This window comes from Peromyscus maniculatus, chromosome 5, assembly GCF_049852395.1.
Source record: "Peromyscus maniculatus bairdii isolate BWxNUB_F1_BW_parent chromosome 5, HU_Pman_BW_mat_3.1, whole genome shotgun sequence".
NCBI classification, from domain to species: Eukaryota; Metazoa; Chordata; class Mammalia; order Rodentia; family Cricetidae; genus Peromyscus; species Peromyscus maniculatus.
Window position 1 is genome coordinate 141,831,446 of NC_134856.1, and position 7,363 is coordinate 141,838,808.

The window sequence follows — 7,363 nt, forward strand, 5'->3', positions numbered from 1 at the left end:
TCCCCCGTTGGGTGTTCCTTACCTTCATGTTGTGTGGAATCAACATCTTTTTTGCCCTTGGACTTTCAACCATGATTGCCTGTGGCAAGAACTGTTCACGCTCACCACACAGTCATGAGTCCTCTACAGAGTTAACCAGTACCCAGCTGAAGTTAATTTTCTGAGCACGTTGCATAATCGAGTGGGCAGAGCTCTCAAGTTCTTCCTCTTTTGTGTGTGTGCAAGCATGAATTTGTGCAGTCTGTATAGGTATGTGTGTGTGCATGAGTGTCTATGTATATACCGCTCCCTCTGCCTCCCTCCTGTGCTCTCTCTCCCTCCCTCCCTCTCTCTCTCTCTCTCTCTCTCTCTCTCTCTCTCTCTCTCTCTCTCTCCCTCTCTCTCTCCCTCTCTCTCCCTCTGCCTCCCTCTCTCTCTCTCTCTCTCTCTCTCTCTCTCTCTCTCTCTCTCTCTCTCCCCCACCTCTCTCCATGTGTGTATGCCCAGGGTCTCACACATGCTGGGCAAGCACTCTACCTCTAAGGCACACCCTCTCCCCTTCCTGTCATTATTTTTAAAACAAGTTCAATTGTATTATATCAACAATTTAAATAAGAAAAACTCTCACCTCAAAATTACAGAAAAGAGACCTTGAAAATGTTCATGTCTTTTGACTTTGAGTCCTCCTGAGACTTTATGGATCTATAGAAGTCTATAGAATCTATGGAAATTAAAGAGATGAAAAATGTACATTTCAGTATTGTATGTAACTGATTTAAAAAAAAAAAAAGACCAACAACAAAAAACTCAAAGCAACCTTTGCACCAAGCAGTAGACAAATTGTTTGGCAAATTATGGAAATTTAATAAATCAGAATACTATATAGCCAGTACCAGAATACTTGGAAGGCAAAATTAATGACACAAAGGAAGTAACTCTGCTGAATCTGGGGGACACAGTCTAACACTGATTCCAAACAGAACTACTTGTTTATATTTGTTTTCATGGCTGTGGACCTACACCACTTTTATACTGGAACGGCTTTAAGTGCTGCTTCTGCGTGACTTTAATCTTGGACACTGTCCCGTCTGAGCGCCCTCAGAGAATTGCCTCTTGAGGTTAAGAGTATTTAATAATTTTGATGATATGTTGTTGATTGATCTGTTCATAGTTTGGGTCTTTGAGTTGGTGGGGTTTGTTTGGTGCTGTTTACTCTGTTTCGTTGGTTCTTGCACTGAGGACTGAATCTAGGGCCCGAGCTAGCTAAGCAAGCACCCCACCCCCAAGTTATGTCCCAGACCTAATCTATCCATGTGTAATTTGGGGCTTTGCAAAATGTTTAAAGCAACCTGGAAAAAGGACTTTGAAGAATCTGATCCTTCCAAGATCTGGCAATGATGTGGCTTGGGCGACTACAAGAGGGTTTCTCCTGATTTCTCCACAGGTTGGATTCCTCTGGCTGCCCTAACTGAAAGGAGAAAATGCAGACACTCAGAAGCTCTATTCTCTGCATTCTGCAAAGCACTGAGGAGGGTGCAGCAGTTTCTGCTTGCTGTCTTCAGTCTAACCATTTCCCAAATAAGTTCCTACAGGAGCAACTTCATTCAAAGGCAGTGAGATACAGCAAGTGAAGCTGTCAGAGCTCATAAATGTCACAAAACGCCAGGCTCTTCCGTGCAACAAGATGCCCTGCACTTAAATAAGATGGATAAGCCAGACTCCTGCACCAGGCGACTGTGGAGGGAAGGGCAGGCAGATAAGACAGAACTCCACCTTAAACTCTCAGGCCCTGATCTGATTATGTTTCCTGCATCCTGTAGCAAACATGTCTTAGAAGATTGCACTGACTTCGAGTGACATCAGGGCCTTCCTTCCTTCCCTTCCTCCCTCCCTCCCTTCTTTGCTTCTTCCCTCCCTCCCTCCCCCACTTCCAATGTCTGCAGAACAAATCTGAGGTTGGGTCCTGCCACACTTCCGATGGTACAGTCCCATAAGTGCTCAGGCCCTCTTCAATTTATCCTGAAACCAAGAGAACACTGCTGTCAGAGCAGCTGGCTGCCCTCTGCCCGCCTACTGTTTGTGTTCAACATTTCCATATGAATATCTCCCATCAGGGAGATTTCCCGTGTGAAACCCTAGACTTTCTGGCCTATTTATCATCCTTCCTTAGGAATTATCTTTTTCACCCAATTAGAATTGCCATGCATTGTTTCCATGTGAAAAGTTAACTTTACAAGCCAAGGTTGTAGTGCATAGTCTTAATCCCAGCACCCTGGGAGGCAGACACAGGTGGGTCTCTGTGATTCCAGCTTGATTTACATAGAGAGTTCCAGGACAGCTAGGACCACAGAGATCCTGTCTCGAAAGGAAAAAAAAGTGTGGGGCAATTACAGTATTCATGTATTTAACCTCCAAAGCAAGGATTCAAGTGCTGGGGATGTCTTTCTGTATGCTGTGAACGTGTTGCTCTGATTGATTGATAAATAAAACACTGATTGGCCAGTAGCCAGGCAGGAAGTATAGCATAGGCAGGGATAAGCAGAAAGGAGAATTCTGGGAAGTGGAAGGCTGAGTCAGGAGATGCTGCCAGCTGCTGCCACCATGAGAAGCAAGATGTAAAGTAGTGGTAAGCCACAAGCCACATGGCAACTTATAGATTAATAGAAATGGGTTAATTTAAGATATAAGAACTAGATAGCAAGAAGTCTGCCACAGCCATACAGTTAATAAGTAATGTAAGTCTCTGTGTGTTTACTTGGGTCTGAGCAGCTGCAGGAGCCGGGTGAACACAGGAAAACTTCAACTACATTCAACTGTGGTTTTTGAGGATTTGTAAGAACCATGATTAAATAATCAAAAGAATCAGTAAATAAAGCAGCTAATTTTCAATTGCTTAATACTGTGTTCATGTTGAACACTAAGTATTTGCTGTCAGCTAAAGATGAATCTATCAAACCTGTATTTTAAACTGGGTGCAATGGTACATACCTTTAATTCCAACACTTGGGAGACAGAGGCAGGCAGATCTCTGTGAGTTCAAGGCCAGCCTTCTCTACATAGTGAGTTGAGGACAGTCAGAGCTACATATTAAGACCATTACTCAAAACAAACAAAATAAATAGACTACTTATAAAATTACCAATGAAATTTACTGTTCTCTCTTTACTCTCCCCTGACTCCAACCAACCCATGACTCGGAATGAAACTGGCAGGATCTTCTAGAAGTCACCAATAAGACACCAAAAGCTCCTTTCATTAACTCCTCAATGGTTCCCATTCTTCCCTGAGCAAAGCACATGTCCCCAACATGACTGTTCCCAAACTATCAGGCCCCCTGTCTTCCTCCTCAGCCATAATCTATGCCTTTGACCCTTCTTTATATCCTGTGACGGGCAGGGGCTCATCCAAATGTGCTACCAACTCCTCTTTCAGCTTTAGCGGCTTTAGAAACAGCCAAAGCTGAAACTGAAGAGGTGGCTCTGTGATTAAGACCACTGGGTGCTCTTGCAGAGGTCCCAGGTTCAATTTCAACAAGGTGGCTCATAGACATCTGTAGCTTAGTCCCACAGGCTCTGAAGCTTTTTTCTGGCCTCTGCCTGCACTTCACACACACGGTGCACAGATAGACATTCAGGTAAAACACTCTTAAACACATAAAATAAAAATAAACTCAGAAAGGAAGAAATTTCCCGTGTTTACCTTGTGTCCACACCTGCTCCTCTGTCCCAGGCATATGGGTCCACCAGAGTATGAGGTTTTCATATTCTGTCTCCAACCACCACCCCCATCTGTACACTCAGAAGTGAAGTGCTACAGGGTGCAAAATTGAAGCTGCATGGGTCCTAGAGTCGCCTTTTATAAGAGAGTTATACAGAGAAGCTGTCTTGCCCATCTTGGACTTTATTGTCATCCCTAAGACCTGGGGAAGCTTGCTTTCTATGACAGCATGTTACTCAGCGACCCAGGGTCTACCTAACTGTACTTACTCTCTTCACTTTTTCATGACTGCCTTCCACCTCGATGCCGTTTCCTCTCCAAATTTCTGCACAGACATCTCCAGGATTCCTCTCCTTTCACATTAGGGTTCATATGTCTTGGCTACAGCCCTTTGTCCTGCATGGACTGTAAACCTCAAAAGAGCTTCCTAGGGAGTAAGCTTTCCTTGTCTCCAGCCGTCACCAGTGCCAGCATGGCATAGGCTATAGAACACATGCTGAGCCAGTATTTGAGAGTTCATAAACAAAAGGGGACTTGGTTTTTAGCCATTGTAATGATCAATATGATTTTCCTTAGTTATTTGTGTTTCTTTTATTATTTTATTTTTTGTGTATGAGTATTTTGCCTACATGCATGTCTGTGTGCTACATATATGCCTGATGCCCTCAGAGGCCAGAAGAGGGCATTGGATTCCCTGGAACTGGAGTGTAGACAGTTGTGAGCCACCATGTGGGTGCTGGGAATCAAGACTCGGGTCCTCTGGAAGAGCAGCCAGTGCTCTTAACTGCTGAGCCATCTCTGCAGCCTGATATTCCTTTTTAGACAAGAAACTTCCTTTAAGGGAGATTAGAGAAACTCCATATGCAAATGAACCAGCACATAAACCATACATAAAAGTACCGTTCACAACAGCAAAACAATCTACTGTCTAAAAAAAAAAAAAAAAAAAAAAAAAAAAAAAAAAAAACTTGAAAAACAAATAAATGATATCAACTTACAGGAAGTCAGATCATGCTCTCTAGCAATCAGCTGAAGGCAGATAATTGTCCCCGCATATCCAGACTTGAATACTAACTAACAGTTCCTCTATTTTTGTTACCAATTCCAACTGAAAACCAAAGCAAGCCAAATGTGTACCCAGATCTCTCAGACAGGATGCCTGCTAACCCACCTCCCACTTCCCCCTGCAGGAGCCGCTGCAAAGACCACACCAGAAGCAAGCCTGTCCTTTCTATTGATTGCTTTTCTATTTCTCTGTCTGCCTTTTTGTCTCTGCCAAAATGAGAGTGATGGCAGCCAACTCCCTTGTTGCAAGATGTGAACAAAGAGGAGCAGACACAGTCTGGTGGTTTCCGGGCGACAGAATCAGCATTGCCAGGGAAGTTATTCATGATGTAAAGGCTCAGGTTCTAGTCCAGAGTTGCTGAGTCAGAAATCCTGAGGCTTCTGTCCAGAAACCTGTGGGACAATTCTCACTGTGGCTCTAGAGCTACAGCTGGAGAACAGTGTGACCAGGTCTGAATTACATTGTGTCCCACAGGCATTCCTATCTTTGGGATGTATTCCTAAGTGGCACCAGAAGTTTCTTTCCCGACAAGTAGGTTCTACCAATCTGTTATTCCCCCCAGTTACTGCTACCAAGCGCCAGACGAGCCCCAGCTGAACAGTAGGGAAGGCACATGCCCTCCTCTGGGATCCATGCCTTTGCATAACACAGCAACCCTCTCTGAAACACACTGCATGTGGCTCCTTTCCTCTCTTCTCTGTGCCACCTGGTATTATGATCTGTTAGAAGATAAACACCAGTTTTGGCTGTGCCTGGTAACTAACTGTTCCCAAGAACCAGCCAAATTATCCCTATGACACAGCTTCCTACCGAAGCCTGCTTTTCATTTTTAGAGATTTCCAAGTAGTTGGTCTAATGTGTGGAAAATGCATATCCCCGCTTGGAATCTTATTCTATAGAAACCAGAGATTCCAAACTCAGAGTCATGATAGAAGTTTCTCGTGCTTATTGACTTTTCTAGAACTCGAATGTGTGATTTACAGCACTTGGGTTGAAATTTGTTATATAAGCCAGGCATGGTGGTACATGTCCTTAGTCCCAGCACTTGGGAGGCAGAGGTAGGGAGATACCTTTGAGTCTGAGTCCAGTCTGGTCTTCATATCGAGTTCTAGAACAGCCAGGGCTGCATAGTAAGGCCCTGTTTCAAGAATGAAGGGAGGGAAGAAGGGAGGGAAAAAGGAAGGAAGGAAGGAAGGAAGGAAGGAAGGAAGGAAGGAAGGAAGGAAGGAAGGAAGGAAGGAAGGAAGGAAGGAAGAAGAAGTTTGCTGTGTAAAGGAAGTCAGTGCTCGGAAACACAGAAGGCTAGGAGATGCGGTGGTATTTTTGATGGAGAACTTTTTTTCAACAAATAATTCTTTTTAAATTTTTATTTATGTATTTAGGTATATGAGTGCTCTATCTACATATATGCCTACATGCTGGAAGAAGACATTAGACCCAATTATAGATGTTTAGAAGCCACTATGTAGTTGCTAAGAATTGAACTTAAGACCTCTGAAAGAGCAGCCAGTGTCCTTAACTGCTAAGCCATCTCTACAGTCAGGTGTGGAACATTCAACCTCTGCACCAAAACTCCATTGTTTAGAATCTTCACTAAAGAAATTATCTTTTCAGAAGCATCACAGTAGTTTCAAGTTCCATGTTGCTTGGGACCAGGGATAGATCCATCGACTGAACATGTAGGTTTTAAATGATCTTAGAACCTCACTTTAATGGTTTTTTTTAAGATGAAAAATTGGATACAGATACAAGAGAAATAAAAACACAATAAAATATAAATCTTTGAACACTGAGTAATATTACTAGTGCCATAAGCTGCAGGGAAGCTAATGCAAAAACAAATGAAATACAGGAGGAAATGTGCATTGAAGTCCTGAGATATTGCAGCAATGCTTCCTTCCTGTGATGTTAGCTGTGCGAAGTGTGACAAAGATGTAACGAGAAAAACAAGATCAGATGTGTTTCTTCTAGCCTGGCTGGTAAAATTTTTAAGTTGACTGAGTAGAAAGTTCTTTCAGCATCTCACCCTTTACGTATGATGCCATAAAAATAGTTTCGGATGGTGATCACATTTAGGAGAATTTCTATGATTTTCTTCACGTGTTTCACAGTTTTAAAGTTCAAGCACACTGGCTTGAGGTGTCGGTCTTAGATGGGACTTCTCCCGAAATACACACTGGAAAAAGGACAGCATCTTCCATAAATGGTGCTGGTCAAACTGGATGGCTGCATGTAGAAGAATGCAAATAGATTCATACTTACCACCCTGCCCAAAACTCAACTGCAAATGGATCAAAGACCTTGACATAAAACCCAGATATACCGAACCTGATCAAAGAGAAAGTGGGGAATAAATATCCTTGATAAAAACTCACTGGCACAGGGAAAGACTTTTGAACAGAACACCATTAACACGGATTCTGAACAACAAAGAACACTTTCATTCATAGTGGAGGCCTACAAAATGGGAAGAGATTTTTACAGCTACACATCTGATAGAGGACTAATATCCAAAACATAAAGAACTCAAAAAACTAGATATCAAGAAAACAACCCAAATAAAAAAATGAGGTGCAGATCCAAACAGAGAATTCTCAAAAG

At 42.8% G+C, this 7,363-nt stretch overlaps 1 long non-coding RNA gene across 2 annotated transcripts in view; it reads right to left on the minus strand.

The window, feature by feature from the left end:
* Positions 1–278, minus strand: part of LOC143273509 (uncharacterized) — an 18,790-nt gene extending 18,512 nt beyond the window's left edge. Inside the window, exon 1 of one of the 2 annotated variants that reach the window (XR_013051704.1) lies at positions 23–278. This is a non-coding gene — a long non-coding RNA (uncharacterized LOC143273509). The remainder of the gene's footprint in view (positions 1–22) is intronic. The other variant, XR_013051703.1, reaches the window with a different exon arrangement.
* Between the last annotated feature and the right edge of the window lie 7,085 nt (positions 279–7,363).